We start from the raw sequence: 17,231 nt of genomic DNA on the forward strand, positions 1-17,231 counted from the left end.
TTATCCTTCGAGGGTTTAACGCGCGAAAAACGTGACAAGCGTTTCCCCAAATGATTGGGAAAACCTAATATCTATGCATTAAAAAAACCCCAAAAAATTTGCCTAATTCCTCGGTTTCGATATTGTCAATTTGCGGGTAGAAAAATTTTTAGAAATTGTCAGGGCTTGGGTTACCTGGGTTGGGGTACAAGGGCTATCTATCGGGTTTAGTTAATATGCGTACCCCTTATTATCAATTAATGTTGCAGTAAAAATGTTCGGCAGAAATTATATGTACATTTTTTTTTTGTGGAGATGGGTTTAAAACAGTGTAAAAAACTTATATCTTTGATTTTTAAAAAAAAAACACTCATTTTTTCTTTGGGCCCAAAATTTTTTTGAGCGGGTTTTCGTTAATTTTAAGCAATTTTTTGTATTTTTTTCAGTCAATCAGACACGCCATCCACTTTTTCCCCGGTTTTCCCTTGCTTTTAAAATAAAGTAATGTGATGTTAACGCTACCTGTTTTTTCTTTATAAATTTTTTTTTTTTTTATCTTAAAGTTTTTTATTTTTTTTTACGCTTTTGATTTGGTTTAAAGTGTCTTTCTTTTGTCAGAATATTTTTTTTAAAAAATTTTTTTTTTACCAAAAAGGGTGAATTGACGTTCGGTTTTTACAAATTTGTTTGGAAAATTTTCAAATTTTAAAATTTTGGGGGAAAAAGGGAAGGCCAATACCGAACCCAATACCCCGATTTGGCAGCAAAACCCCTTTGCCGCCCAGCTACCGCCCCATGCGATTTGTTAAAAATTTAATATGAATTATATATTTTAATATTTGTATCGCTATTTATGTTTTGGGAAAATTTAAAATTTAATTTTTTGGAAATATTTAAAAAAATTCAAAATGGGTAGGCAATACTAAAGGACCCTACATCCACGAGAAATAAAATAGTTTTGCCCCCAGTGTATACTAAAAGTGGAATAGGAAACATTTTATTTATCCGGGGCACACGTTTAGCACCACAATTTGCACATGTTTGAAACCACGTGCGGGAAAGTGTTGATTAAAAAAGTGCGCACGTAATAGCTTTTTTACCCAACAGTTTGCATGTTATAGCTTTTCACGTTCGCATTGTTAGCTGACACCCTGCGAACGTGAAATATTACCAACGAAACTAAACGGATATCACCTTTTTTCAAAAACAAAAGAAACACTTTCTTTTGTAAATTTCAGCTAACCCATAAATAAAACTTCCTTTGAAAGACATCCATTTAGAAAAATTGCAGATCTTTCACGCTTTTTTATTTTATTTAGCTAAACGTGCGGACGTGTTTGTTTATCACTGGGCACATGGTGTAAAAACGTGCTGTTCCCCTTGCGCACGTGTTTGTTATCACCCGCGCAGTGTGAATTACCACATACGCACGTGGGGAGCTAACACGTTGGGGCAAGAAAAAAAAAAATATTTCCCATGTCCTCGCTATTTCCCCCGTTTTTTCCCATTTCATAGAACATCTGCAGAATTTCTTGAAAAAAAAAGAACGGAAAAAAAATATTTTTTGCTTAATTTATTTTTAATTTAAAAATAAAAAGCTTTAAAGGAACATTTAACAAAAAGGTATAAAAAACATAAATTATAGCTCTTTGAATTATATTAAACTAATGACTTGGGGAATTATTTGCTTTTTTTATTACAAAAAAGCTATTTATCTACATGGGTTGGTTTTAAAAAATTTTTGACCCACCTTTTAGTGGGGTTTTTTCCCTGGTCGAGTTGGGTTTTGTCGAAAGACTTCAAACCATTGGGCCCCTCAACCCGATGCGGGGCAAGCCTCACTCAGATGTTAAAATTCTCCCTGTGAGGGAAAACATAAAACAGGTGCCCCGTTTGTCCCGATGAAAAAATGCACTTTTTGGGCACCTGGGGGGATTCCCCCCACCAAAGGGAAAAAAGGGAAAATCCCCTAAAGGACCAAAAAGTGGGTCAAGGGGCAACGTTAATCCCAAAAAAAACAAAAAAAACGACCTACTCGGTCCGGAAACACCCATACTAAATTAAAACGAACCCAAAGGCGTTTGTTCGAATCTTTTGGGCGCAGGGCACATTATAATTTGAATTTTTTTTCGTTTTGTTAAAAAAATTAGAATTGAATTTTATTAAAATAAAAATAAACAATAAATTCTTTTATATTTTTCAGTACAAAAATAAAATGGATTTGGGTTTCCCTTTTTTCTATAAATATTTGCAATTTTATGCACAAGCGTTGGAAATGGCAGAAAAAAAAAGGGTTTAATTTTTAATTGCATTAGATTTTTACAATGGGATAAACCCCGGGGCGATTTACACTAAAATTTAAAAGGGGGAATTTTTTTAAACTTTTTCTTTTCCAATCCCGGGTATTTAATTAAAAAATTTTAAAAAAAAATCGGGGGGGCCCCCCTAGATTAAAAGATGGGGTTTATTCATGTTTGATTTAAAAAAAATACCTGTTTTTGGGGGCCGTTTAATTTCTTTTTTACAGTTCAAGTCATTTAGGGATTTTTCACTTTTTTTCTTTCAAATTGGCCCTTTTACTTTACATACCCGTAAAAAGTTCGGAAAAAAGCAAAAAAGTTTTACCCTTTTAAATGCCGGAGAATATAATTTTTCCCCTACACCCCAAAAAATTGTCCCCTAATTTTTTTAAATTAAAAAATTTTTAAACCCCGTATTTCCGGGAAAATACGGGAAAAAATCCCGGTTTTGTATACGAAGAAATATACGGGGAAAATTTAAAAAAAAACCCGTATTTTCGAAAAATCCCAAAATATACCTACCCCGTATATCCAATTTTACGGGGGAAAAAACGGGGTTTTAAACAAAGAATATACGGGGAAAAAAAAAATCCCTAATTTTTAAAATATACAAATTATTTTTTAAAACCGTTTTTCTAGCCCTATACGGGGAAAAATTTCGGTTTTGTTTTAAAACCCAAGGGATATACGGGACAGATAATTCCCCTATTTTTTGAAAAATACAAAATTATTTAAATCCCGTTTTTCCCGGGATATAGGGAAAAATTCGGAGTTGTTTTACGAAGAATATACGGGAAAATTTTAAACCCGTATTTTTGTATATACAAACTTACATACCGTATATCCCAAAAATTTTCGGGAAATTAAAGGGGTTTTTTATAAAAAAAAAAAATAGGGGAAAAAAAACGTCCGTATTCTCTTTAATATACGGATTTATGTATTCCCGTACACCAGACATATACGGGAATATACAGTGTTGTATACGATCAGAATAACCCTTTTTAGAATTTCCCGTATTTCAATAATATACGGGGTATCGTATACTAAGAATTCCGTATTTCATAGTATACGGAAATCCGTATTTTATTAGTATACGGACTTTTAAATATACAAGCCCCGTACACGCCCGTATTTTAGTTTTCCCGTATTTCTTCCCGTATACGGGTAATATACGGGATTCCGTACACTCCCGTATATTAACTCTTTTTTCGCAGTGTTAACCAGCAGTGGTCAACTTCCCTAACTGGGTCATCAAAAGGTACAGGCTATAGCCTATTTAAAGATAACCTTCAGATGGAAAGCTATTTGTTGTCGTTGCCTTGCTCGCTCCGACTAAGTCTCCTGCATTTCAGAACAGGAAACCATCGACTTCCGGTTGAAACCGGGCGCTGGCGACAATCTCACGTTGCACATGAGGAGAGAAAGTGCCCACGGTGCCCACTTAACGATATTGGGGATGAAATGCATTACCTCTTAATTTGTCCTTTCTTTACAGCTCTTAGGAATAAATATATTCCTCATAGATTTTCCCATAGACCAAATATCCTGAAATACAAAGAACTGATGACGTGCAAAAATGAAACAATTATTCATAATTTATGCTTATTTGTTAAACATGTATTGCGAGAATATAAGTAATTTCCTATCTGTATACACACCTTTCTTAAACAGTGTTTACTATGTACCAAATGATTTAATAAAATTTAACAAACCAGTGTAAGTCCATGCATTACGAATTCTTGTTCGTTTGTATTTCAGTAAAGAAAGAAAATAAAGTACCTTCGTGTAAGTCCACGCATTCCGAAATCTTAATCCATTTTGATATCAGCATAAGGAAAATGTACTTTCGGACTTATTTTGTTATTACAATTTAAGTTAAACTCTCGATAGTAGCCTCCATTCATAAACTGTACACGTGGATTCCGTGATCTTCGCGCGCCTGCGAACTCGTCCAATCAAAACAGAGTATATGCAAACCTAGCTACTTCTATATTACACAACAAAAATAACGTGCCATATAATTTGAAAGCAATGTTTGTTTTTTGTTGTTTTATTTTTCAACTTCTATTTTTGCTTTTGTCTCTTATTTCTATTTGTTATTTAAATCTGACATTATGTTATTGATATTTTTTATCGTATAGTATCAATTTTTTCTATTTAAAGTGTCTTCTTGATTTGATCACTTCCCCTTCAGAAATTACCACTCCCGTATGAACTTTATCAGTTATGTGTATTTATTTGTTCACATGTATTTACACCATGTAAACTGTGACTCTGAATAAAAGTATTGACTTGACTTGACTTGACTATAATAAAAAATCGAAAAATGGTAGTGAGCAAAATAAGTGTTAGTTACTGGCTGGTAAAGAAGCAGGAATAATGATGAGTTTCTCCATCATTTCAAAAGCGTTCAAACGGTTAATACCTTCTGCAAAATATTTTTGTTTATCTATTACGATATTTTGTAAAAATCATTTTTTTTTCAATAAGTACGTACCAATGGTCATTTTCATTTTCAAAGTACCTACGTTTTATGGATTTTTTAGAGAACAGCATTTTCGACTAAAATGTATGAACGGGTCGCTTTAATAAGATGTGATTGATGTTGCAGACATTGTTCAATGTTTTTGTCTCCTTTGCGAATAGTGAATCTACCCCTGTATAGCTTTCAATTTAAGCCAAGAGCAACAGTAAAAAGTAAAGCTATTAAAAACAACTTTATTTGTTTTCCATATATTTCTTTAGGGATTGTGATATAAAGTTGGTATATAAAACTGTCTCAAGGAAACAATATAACACACAGACATAATAAAGATAGCATATCACTTTATTGCTTTTTAATATATTATCATACTGTATGCTTTCTTCCAATATTTTTTCAAATGCCATAATACCTATCGTCTAGACGAAAACTGTTTTTTACGCCGATATGTGGATATATATTTTCTTTCAAGATTATCCGCAAATATGAAGAGATTTTACGTACATTACCGCTTTGTACCTTTTGTATTTTAATAATTCTAATAATCTTTATAGTACCTAAATTATAGAAATGTGGGGCATTAGATATCTAGTGCATATGTGGTTCTTTCTCTTTTTGTCGGGTTTACCATCGCACCTATTTAAGTATAGATAATATCGACTATTTTGGTTTTCAATGTGTACTACCTGCGGTCATGAGCTTGCCTAGGCAGTATCACTATCTTCAATAAGCCAGCTAATTGGTTTCTTTACACTATCTTTCCACTCACCAAAGGAAGTTTCAAACCCACACCTGTGAGGGACGAATGATTAGAATTAAGCAGTTGTAATCACCCGACCACGGAGATTGCCTATAGACGCATAACTAGCTGTACAAATGCTAAATGTTTGTGTCAAACAAATATTACCCCATCTTTTTACGCAAAACTGCGAAAGAGTCATGAAACAGGCGCTATATACTTTTGTTTAGCATAAATAACATTCTGACTCTTCCATTCTGCATAAGGATTGTTAGATGCAGATAACTGCGTTTCTACTTAGCTGGAAAAATAAACAAATTGTTATTGTTTGGTATAATGTCACGTCCACTCAACTATACGTCATATGGCGACTTTCCAGCTTTTCATGTTGGCGGAGACCCTAGGTGCCCATCCGTATTGTAATACGTAATATTAAGTGTACAGTCTACAAATCAAAACTGAATTCAGTCATATATCTGAAATTAACTCTGTCAACATTTTTACGATCATGTGATGTTAAAATGATCATTCTGATTTAATAAGGAAACTATATTAATATAACTTGAAACAAATGCAATTTAGCACCGCCCTTTGAAAGCCTTACAATTTGTTTGGGCTAAATCAAATATGTATAAGGACCTGAAATTATTGAGGGTTTCTTTGTTCTATTTGATCTTTTTAATCTACGCATAAATAAATGGCTACAAACAGAAACTAATGTCAGGTAGATTTAAAAAAGTCCTCTTAGACTATTTATTCGAATTATTTCCCATCAATTTTTTCAAGTCCATATAAATGTAACTTTACTAACAGGTTAATTGTAAAAACTGTATAGTCAATTTTATTAATAGCAACTGCAATTTGTCATTTTTTGTGAAACACTATGTACAATTTTAAGTGAGTCAGTGATTTATGTCGCTGACTTTGAATCACTTGACTTTTACCGTTTTGGTTCTTACTAAAAAATTGTCAAATTTCGTCCTGAAATTAAACCAAATATTTCTTTGAAATATGAATATAAAAGTGCCAGACAATTATAATCAAAATAAAGATGGTTTGCGCACTAATGATGTTCATGAAACTGTTCTTTTTTATTTCAACAAATTAACAGTACATATAATTCAAAAGGAGAACTATAAAATGTAAGAACAAAAAATCCTAGAAGCATTTATTACAGAAAAATACTGTCAGAGCCACATGCCGCAAAGAATGCAACTCATAAATAATAGTTGAAAGACATAGCAGGCAATGTTCCTCAAATACCTTTGAGCAAGGTACATTTTAATTAATATAAGAAAACGATACGACGATATAGAAGGTTGGGGTATAATGGGTGTATGAAATAATTTGGGCTAGGGGTGAAGGAGTGAAGGGGCGGGGGGGGGGGTGGTGGGGGGGTGGATGAGAGGCAGCTGGGGGACATAACAGATGGGGATAAAGTAACATCACAGACACATAATATATAAAACGGTACAGACAAGGAGCAAGTTGGAAATAGTGACAGCGCTTTGGAAACGGGGGTTTACATGCGTTCGGGGCATCCTAACCTCATATTCATCATTTTTTGAAAACGTTAGATTAAACAGTGTAGATAAAATGAGCCGCGCCATGAGAAAACCAACATAGTGGGTTTGCGACCAGCATGGATCCAGACCAGCCTGCACATCCGCGCAGTCTGGTCAGGATCCATGCTGTTCGCTTTTAAAGCCTACTGGAACTGGAGAAACTGTTAGCGAACAGCATGGATCCTGACAAGACTGCACGGATGCACAGGCTGGTTTGGATCCATGCTGGTAGCAAACCCATTATGTTGGTTTTCTCATGGCGCAGCTCAAATGAATTCTGTTGAGAAGTGCTGTATAGCAAAATGTCATATAAGAGATTTTCCAATTCGACTGATGCAAATTGGGGTAAATTTAAATGAAACATTATTAGAATGAATATGTTAGCATGCGATATTGATCAGTTTTCAAATTTACGTTACCGAAATAGCTTGCAAACTTCTAATGAATGTGGGCAAAATACACGTTTGGGAAATTAGAAATGCTTTATGTGATACGTTACGTGCTACAGTTCTTCAGTAACATCATTTAATTTACCTCTGCACAGAAAGATTTTCTACTCAAATGAATCTTGTTCATTATGTATCACACAGTTGTTTGTTTTTGTATTATCATAGGAATAACTTAACCTGCTGACTTGTAGAAGAAAGTTTTAAAATGAACACATTTGATTGATAACGGTAAGAAACAATATCAAGAAAAACAAGAAACGTGAAGGAAAAGTTATTTCGGGGTGAGGTCGGGGGAATGTGATTTGAATACTGAGATACAATATCAAGAAAAACATTCTTGGGGATAAAATATGTATAGAATCACAAGAAAAAAAGCCTGAAAATATTTGTTGGTAAGGGGTTTTGGGTAATATCCGTGGTGATGGGAGTGGCGAGATACGAAAAGACAATATTGTATAACGCTGAGAAACTTTAAATAAACAGGGGTGTTATGCGAAGGTAGGTTTGAGTGGGATGACGTGCGAGTAATCTGCGCGGGAGGCAGATGATAGGATGCTAAGAGACACAAGAGACTAATATTAAATTATTTCATCATGAGGGCCAGGATGATGGGCATGTCATTTAGTTGGTATTTTATAGGAAATACATGCGTTATGTTTCATTCAGTTATAATGAGTAATTATAAAGACACGAAATGCTGATAATCATCCACAAGATGATTACAAACGACACCCGCGCCTAGGGCATCGCTATAAAGGTGAGTAGACCATCGCCACGGCGAGCTAAAACGGAACACAATTAAATCACAATTACTCATGTATCTAAAAAATGCATATTAGAAAATATGCTTTACACAAACAAATTTAATAAAAAAAGTCAAGGGCGAAAAGAAAACAAAATCAAAAAACGCCAAAAATCTTGGTAGGGCTTGAACTCACAATGTTAATAATTAAGTGATTTTACAATGGCTTTGTTATTATGCCGTGCACAGTCCTACGGGCCAGAAAGGAAAGGAAGAAGACCAATACGACAATCAGGGGCATAAATACAAGCTTGTTATGAAAAAACTAACAAATAAAATTGCTTTCTAAACTTTTGAAAGTATTTTATGGATCTTGAACAAATGATAATTTTAGCCTTTCATTTATTGTATCATAAATTAGAGCACTAGATAACTTTGAGATAATTTGCCTAATAGAAAGAAAAAACTTCTATTTTTAAAAATGTGATATTTTTTGAAGACTCCAATAATTAAATATTAAAGGCCTTGAAGTTTTAACCAACTATTTTACTATGAATTCATAATTCCTGAATATTCCTAATGCTGTTTTAGAAAATCAGAAATTGATCGAGTTTTAATTATAGAAAAGGTTAGTTTTAAATGCTGCTATGAAGGAAGAAATGTTTTGCAAATGGGTTAAACGATTAAGCTTAAAAACCGTCGTTCTTGCATTTCTATTTTATTAAGAAATCACTTGTTCGTCTTTTGCATGGCATTTTTCCACTCATTCAAATGTTAGATACTCTTTGCCACTGTCTAAAGATTTATATAAATGTTTTTACATAATATTTTGGTTTTCTCTTTAGTCTGCTTATTAGCTGAGACGTCTATGTCGACGAGGCAGAAGATGACAACAAACGTCCTGATTAATCTACATCTATAGTGTACTGCCCAACAATCAATACTGATTATAATGGGAGGCGCTTGTTAAAAGATGAACAAGCTCATTAGGTGCAAAATTAAAAAGAACTACAGTTACTAAGCTTAAATACATAGATATAGATTAGAAAGTTACAGTTGCCAGAAATTTCAGTGAATAGAATTAAGCTGGGGCTGGACTGTATATATAGGGTGAGACCATTCCAGGAACGAATTGTTCTTGGAAAAAAGGAGTCGGAATGGTATTGCGTATGAGATTTTGGGATCAAGTACTTCAGGTTCTTTGTAGGTATGAGATGGTTATGGTCAACTGCAGTAAGATTGTACTTTATTTTGAAAAATATAATAAGGGAATATTTGATACGGCGCTGTTCAAGGGATTGCCAATTGAGATCTTTAAGCATTTGAGTGACGCTGCTTGTTTGGCCAAAGTTGTTATATAGGTATCGAGCAACAGATCGTTGTACTCGTTCAATTTTGTGTGGGATTTTTGCCAAGGGTGCCATATAGAAGAGCAATATCGGAGCTGCGGGCGGACATAGGTGTTGTAAGCTGATACTTTTACTTTTGTTGTTGTTTATTTTGACATTTCTTTTGATGAATCTAAGTTAATTATTTTCTTTTGATGTTATCAGTATGTTTTGGCCAACTGAGATCTTTACTTAGTGTGACGCCCAGGTATTTAGAAGCTTCTGTAGCTTTTTGTGCTATATTATGAAGAGTATAATTGTAGATGATAGGTTTTTTCTTTCGAGTAATCCTCAATACCTCACACTTATCCAGATTAAACTCCATTGACCAGTCATTTTCCCAGGCTTCGAGGGAATTGAGATCATTTTGTAGGGATTGGGAATCAAGGGAGGATTTAACCGTCAGATAAACAATAGTGTCATCTGCAAAAAGTCGTGACTTACTTTTAATGGACTCTGTGAGGTCATTTATGTAGGCTAGGAAGAGACAGGGGCCTATGACTGACACTTGTGGAACCACAGGCAGAACAGGAAGTTCATCCGAGGTAAAGCCATCCACAACTACTCTTTGGGATCGGTCCTTGAGAGATAACTTGATCCACTGGAATACTAATGGGTGGAATCCCAGGGAATCGAGCTTATGAATAAGTTCGTGAGGCCATGCCAAATTGATATGTCGTTCGTCGGAACTACCGCATCAATAATTTCATTCCCGAGAAAAAAAAATAAAAATTACCCGCCCGCACGTACATAAAAATCTCCGAAAAAAAAATTTTTTTTTTCGATTACGCGGTCTGGAATAATAACGGCAAAACAGGTTTTATCGCTGTTTTAATGCGTCAAAGTGATATTGATCGGATTTCATGCGTCCGTAATACATGTAGCTTATGATCCAAACTCAAAAAGTCAGGAATTATGGTGTTGTTCATCATTTGTTTTAAATCTGGAGTGGCTGTGCTAGTGCCACACATGGCCTTCGATGTGCCGGTAGGTAATGAAATAGGCACATTCTACTTTTGTTCAATACAGTGAAAAGAACGAAGCCCGACTTGTAAGACGTGCACGGGGATGCAGTTAAAAATATTTGGAAATATTGTTCAGATATAAAGTTTTCAAACCATTTGTTATCAGTTGTTTAATTCAGCATGTTAGATCTAGAGCCCAAAGTTGAGGCCAACTACTATCTTAAAAAAATATTTGTTCACAGATCCTGACCGACCTATCACATTGTCTCGGCCCAAATCTTTTTGAACGTAACTTCTTTAGTACAGCAGTCAGATATTCTATCAAAACGCATTTAGTCAATTAAAAAATTGTTTAGCTTTTCAAATAAGTAGTGTTGATATGAAAATAATTTGTAATCCCAGTTTTGCCTGTTTGTACACATGACGCCACTATATATTTAAAATTGGCTGTAAATTGATTGAACGAAAGAAACTGAAAAAAAACAGACTTCCCCAACTCTAAATTTCTAGTTCAGTCAAAGCACAACAAACAACACTTTTAAGGGTGGCCATATTGGGATCATTGTTTGTCCGTCTGTTATTATTTTTGCCTGAAATGAATCTCTACCACAAAAGCTTAAGCTAGCCTGATCATGATCTGTTAAGAAATTATTCCAAAGGGATTCGAGCAATGTCGAAGCATCTGTATGTCCAACTCCGTTTGGTCTCACTGGTCAAGTGGTTTATTACTTCCCCTCACCTCTATGGGTTGGAGTTCCACTAGGGGCACAAATTTGTTCATGTGTCAAAGCCATCTAACTGTGTTTCAGAAGAAATGTTATTCCACACAATCATGTGCCTGTTTTGTCTTAAATATTCCTCATCCTGTGCCATTAAATAGGCACGTCTTCAGATTAATGTAGAAAAATCAAAATTAAAAATAAGACACCCATTCCTTAGTAATTAAAATTACAAAATAAAAAAATAAAGTGATTCAGTGAGTTTTGGCATGAATTTATTTGCAAAATCATTCATGTAGTCTTTAAAACATATAGAAAAGATATATACTGTGTTACCCACACTGTAAATGTTTGATTTCTGTGTTATTTCTAAAGAAATGTTAACTTTATATATAATCATAACCGCCTCCTCGAGGGTTCAAGCTGGGAAAAAAAATAAAAAACGCCCGCTCGCTCCATGTAAAATCTACCCGCCTCTGAAAAAATCAAAATTGAGAAAAAAAAAATAAAATAAAAATTTCGCTCGCCCGCTCCTATTTTTTTTGAAAATTTTCCGAAGAACTATTTATCAATTTGGTATGGCCTGACTTGTCAAAGGCTTTACTGAAGTCCATTACGATGACGTCAGTTTGTTGGCCATTTTCAAGATTGTCAAATTGATATAGTAGCTTCATGACATAAGCTATGGATGAAATGGGGGTAAGACACAACCATTGAAACGCTCAGATGTATAATCACTGAATTTTCAAACTGCACTACTATCATAAATAGTCCGTTTAGGCGTTATATAGCAAATATGGAAAAAGGTTAAACGTTTCTGTTACCGAAATAATGTTACCGAAATAATGAAAACAAACAGAAGTCAAGTCAATGATACTTCGATATGTAGCCCTTTGAATTATTTTAGACGATATTGGTAAATCTGTCACTTTGCTAAGTTCTCATTTTAATCTAAAACGGGTAAACACCTTTAGTTATGACCTAGTTATTGTAATGCGTATTCACCTAACTTTGGTATTACCTATCTGTAGTATCGCCTATCTATGGTATTGCCTAACTATGATATTGCCTAACTGTAGTAGAATGTTTACTACAGCTCAGTAATTATCTCGTGTTTATGGTGCAAATGGAGTGAGTGAGATATTTTCTAAGTTCATCTTTTTCACGTGCATGAACCCTTTTAACCTTTTACTAACTCGACAAAACCTAACTTCCCGCCGAAACGAAGGACGAATTTCAAAATGGTGGGGAAATATGTCAAGGTATAGAACTTGATTATAAAAACGGGGAGAAAGTGGTGTAGGCACCCGGGTAGCTCAGTCGGTAGAGATCGGAACGGTTTATTCGACCCCCCGGGTTTGATTTCCCGGTCTGGCTGCACATTTTTCTCACCCTGTGACAGATAATTTTACATAATTACAATAATTTGTTTCGTCTGATCCCAATAGTCTAAGAGATAAAACAATCAGTCATTGTATCATCCCTGGAAATTAATGACCTCCAAATATAAATGTTATAAAAGAATAGGTCACACGACAGTATAAATCGCTTTTATATATTCCTATTGCTGTGGTCATAATATATTTAAAGATAACTGCACACAAACGTACTAGAAAGACGCATTTATTTGAATGATTTGAATATGGAATATTTAGAGTATTTTGTTTATTTACGTAAATTTGTTATCATTTCGTCAGGCCTTCCACATTATCAGTGGTAAAATTCCATAATTCTGATTGTAAATATATTTTTGTAACGTATTTGTGTTAATTGTCTGTTAAGAAAAATAACCTTGACCAAATTTTTTTAAAAATATACTAGACCTAAGATGAAACTTCACAACACAATCTTAGTCATTAATGTTATATCACAGACGGCTGTAAGATGTAATCTGTGGATATGGAAATGTTGAGTCAAAATCAATGGGATTGCAAAATAGTTAATGATTCTGCATAGTTATCTTTACAATGATATGTTCTTTAACTGTCTGCTTGTAATGCTATATGGATGAAACACAAAAAAAATCAGTAATGTTTTAGATGTTAGCACTTAATGCAGGATCACAGACAATTCGGTAAGGCCGATATTGGGTAATAGTACAGGAAAATAGAAGCAAGTGAAGGATCAAGTGTGGACTGGACGTTGAAGGCCTAAATGACTTAAAATGGACCTTAGCTAGCAAATTGAGATTTAATTAGCATATTATTAATAAATATTTTCTCAATATGGTTTTAATAAATGCACAGTGTCTTTAATTAATTGGAAAACCAGTCAGCAATTGCGTTGAGAGTAAAATCGCAATCAGGTAAAAGTATTGACTTATTCAAATTATTAAGTTCAATACAGACTTAATAATACGTTGTACAATTCTGCACATTTTTTCATATCACAAACATATGTTTAAATTTGTAAGATTTTTTTTATTTAATACAGTTATGCAAGATTATTATGAACTGTCAACAATGTAACTTTCAAATATTTCCCCTTGTTTCATTTTTTATTATTCCAAATTAACAAATGGAAAGTCACTTTTTAAAAAAACATCATCATTTACGAGATATAGTTATGCGAAAATCTTGATATTATTCTGTTACTGAATTGACTATATATTTTGAAAGAAGTGTAAGCAGCGGTCTTTGTACGCATTCCGTTATTGAACGTCTGATCAAATGATAATTTCATGTTGCAACATTTTTGCGGGTATATAACTCTGTACATTAGAAAAGTTGCAAGAAAATGTTTATGATAAAACTAAAATGTCTTTGTTCCATTGTGAACTAACAAAGCAATGGTCAGAACTGATTTAATCATGATGACTCTTTTCCACTACTGATGATAGGATCGGTATTTACAGGAAAAGGCCAATTTACCGTAGTCTGTTGTTTGCTTCCGTGATCCATCAAGCTGTATCCCAATTTGACAGCTTGATATATTCATTTGTGAAGTTCTGCCACTGTGAAACAGACAGTTTCCTCATTTTACAGACATTTTGTGACCAATTGAATGTATTTCTTGTTGCTTATCAAGCGTGGTCAAGCAAACACTGTCATAAATGTAATGTTCGTAGTCTAGTACTACAGTTTTCTACAGACAGTTCTGATTGCAAGCAAGTACGTCTTTTGTATCAACAGAACATCCTGTCCGAATAATTTATAATTATTGTGATTGGTATAGGTTCATAAAGTACTGATGTAATTGATTGCCAGACATAGGTTAAATAAGTCAAGCATACATACGAGAGGTAGTGTCATTCGGTCCGTAGCGCATTCAATCATCGTTGTATTATTATCATAAATCTACATCAAGATTTATGCTAATTTAATTCTAACTTCACGAGTTAATATTGTTTTCTGTGGTTGTTTCATTTTGAAAGGATTTAAATCTAAGTATACAACCGACGCCATTTCATCACACGCTAAAATTTAAATTGGTTCACAAAGTATAAAGAATTAAATAATAACAATCGCCAATCAACATCAAAATGACGCGTCAAATCATTTGAAATCATAATTACAGCGTGCATGTATACTGCAAATATTATTTATGATGAGTAAGCTGATTATAAAGACAGTCCGGTTTAATCGATTTTCCAATCATATATACATTTTGTTTATATCTGAATAAAGTGTTTTGTGCTAGTGATATGCTAAAACAGTTTAAGTTAAAATAAAGTACATCTAAACAATTTTCCCCCTCTCTTTGAATGTTTACTTGGATGAAAAGATTCAATGATTACTTATGCAAATATACAGTCACTAGAAAGTACTATTAGGGGCATACGTGGCCGAGTGGTTAAGGTCGCTGACTTCAAATAACTTGCCTCTCGTCGATGTGGGTTCGAGCCTCACTCTGGGCATTTAATTCTTCATGTGAGGAAGCCATCTTGCTGGCTTACGGAAGGTCGGTGCTTCTACCCAGGTACCCACTCGTGATGAAATAATGCACGGAGGGGCACCTGGGGTTTCCTCCACCATCAAAAGTGGAAGCTCACCATAAGACCTATAAATGTGTCGGTGTGACGTTAAACCCAACAAAATAAATAAACAGAAATGTAACTTTTTGTCACATTGGGGAAGTTTACATCGGAGCTCTAGAGAAGGATAGGATGTTGTGTAAATAATACTTACTCCCACCAGTAAAGTAATCGACCAATCAAAAATTGGGCCCTGGAAATATGTAAAACTTCTTTTTTTCCTGCACATTGAGCGTTGTGATGAAAAGCAAGGAGCAAGTAAACCCTAACTCGACGTGGAGTTTGCAGAGTTCAGCTCTTCAACAGGAAAGGTACTATTGGTGTACTCACTTATACCGTTCAAGTGGGTTATCAAGTATAGAGTCAATATCTACTCTACCCTAGAGATTCCATGTGAACTTACCCATTGGTACCGACTATTATGCAAGATATTAGCAATGTGACACGCCATTACATTATCAATTGGAGTCATAAAAGATAATGCGTTACCTCACAAAACACTAGCTCGTGTGTTTACTGTTTGATCCACCAAATCTGTAGCAGGATTATTAATGAATTTCGGCTTTATTTCGCAAGATCAAGATGTAAAAAACACCTCACTCTAAAAGTAAATTTTGTTGTAAGTAGGAAAATTGTGATATTTTTTTTACATGTCTGTAACTTACATTTTCTTGAAGAATATTGTCATTGCTGAATAAAAATCAAAAGAAAGTGGGGGTCATGTTTGATGCAAGAAAAATATTTTCAGTCAAACACACAAACTGCAAAATCAGCTAAAAATGAGACCCCAAATTGTAGTGGTGGTGTATGATCTAAGTTTCCATGAAAATTCTGTTATGTTGTTATTTCATTATGAAAACGCTACCTACATGTCAAGCATAGATCTGTCATGTGATTTTAACAAAAACATTGCAAAGAAAATAAGGAAAATAGCTCTACAGAGCAAACAAACTGAGGACTATTTGTATCCGCCATTATGCGACTACCATTTCTTTCGCGCCATTTTTCTATTTAGTGTCTGTATGCTTTTAACACAGAAAATTCACTATCAAAATATTTCTTTTAAAAGTTTGTATTTTAGCCCGTTCAGTTAATGAAAACAATTTATAGTTTTATGTCTCGGGAAAGAAGTATTATGTATAAGCTGTTATCATGCAGAAGCTATTACAATGTACAAAATACTACCCACTGCTAAAAAGATGTATTTTGGAAAATATCCAAGTTTTAATTAGAACCATCGTTAAATTTCGAGAGATTCGATTTCGACATGTTCCCAAACTGTTCAACAAGTAGGTATGAAGATATTTGAAACTAAAACCTCTGTTATATTCAATATTCATAATTCAATTACATACTTTATGTGGTAATGTTTAGATATCTACTTTCAGTTTCAAAGCTTTGTTTACATTCGAATACTTGAATCATAACAGGAAGAATACCTGCGACTGCGGTTATTTAATATAAAATTTGACGAGGCTGCGACTAATTCAAACACTTAAACTGATTTTTGCCTCTTCAGAAATAATAAAAGAACTGTTACAGGATTTCAATGTACTTGACAGCACTTCACATACCAAAACAATCTTCTCCATACAAAACGTTACGTTGAGAAATCTTATGACTTCAAGATAATTACTTCTATGAGAGAAATTGTCTTCAACATAATGTTGTCGGAACAAGCTCTTTATCTTAGTAAGGTGCTAATCAAAAATCGAGACAGAAACGATTTATTGAAAAGATATTTTTCATGCAATTATCACTTAATAATCATAATTTAATATAAATAACTTTGTTGGACTTCTTGCAAAAATAACATACATTTTCTAACACAAAGATTAAAATGTATTTTATTGTCACATTAATAATTGTTTTATAATAGAAACTTTTCCGAGAGTGTAATATTTCCTATACCTGATTTATGAAGGAAAAC

At 33.9% G+C, this 17,231-nt stretch overlaps 1 protein-coding gene across 1 annotated transcript in view; it reads left to right on the top strand.

Annotated features, from left to right (window-relative positions):
* The first annotated feature begins 686 nt into the window (after window positions 1-686).
* LOC123531750 (CCR4-NOT transcription complex subunit 9-like) overlaps window positions 687-17,231 on the top strand; it is a 492,904-nt gene continuing 476,359 nt past the window's right edge. The window contains exon 1 of the mRNA XM_053517529.1: window positions 687-698. The gene's annotated coding sequence lies outside the window, so the exon portion shown is untranslated. The remainder of the gene's footprint in view (window positions 699-17,231) is intronic.

Source organism: Mercenaria mercenaria, chromosome 11 (genome assembly GCF_021730395.1).
Source record: "Mercenaria mercenaria strain notata chromosome 11, MADL_Memer_1, whole genome shotgun sequence".
In the NCBI taxonomy this organism is placed as follows: Eukaryota; Metazoa; Mollusca; class Bivalvia; order Venerida; family Veneridae; genus Mercenaria; species Mercenaria mercenaria.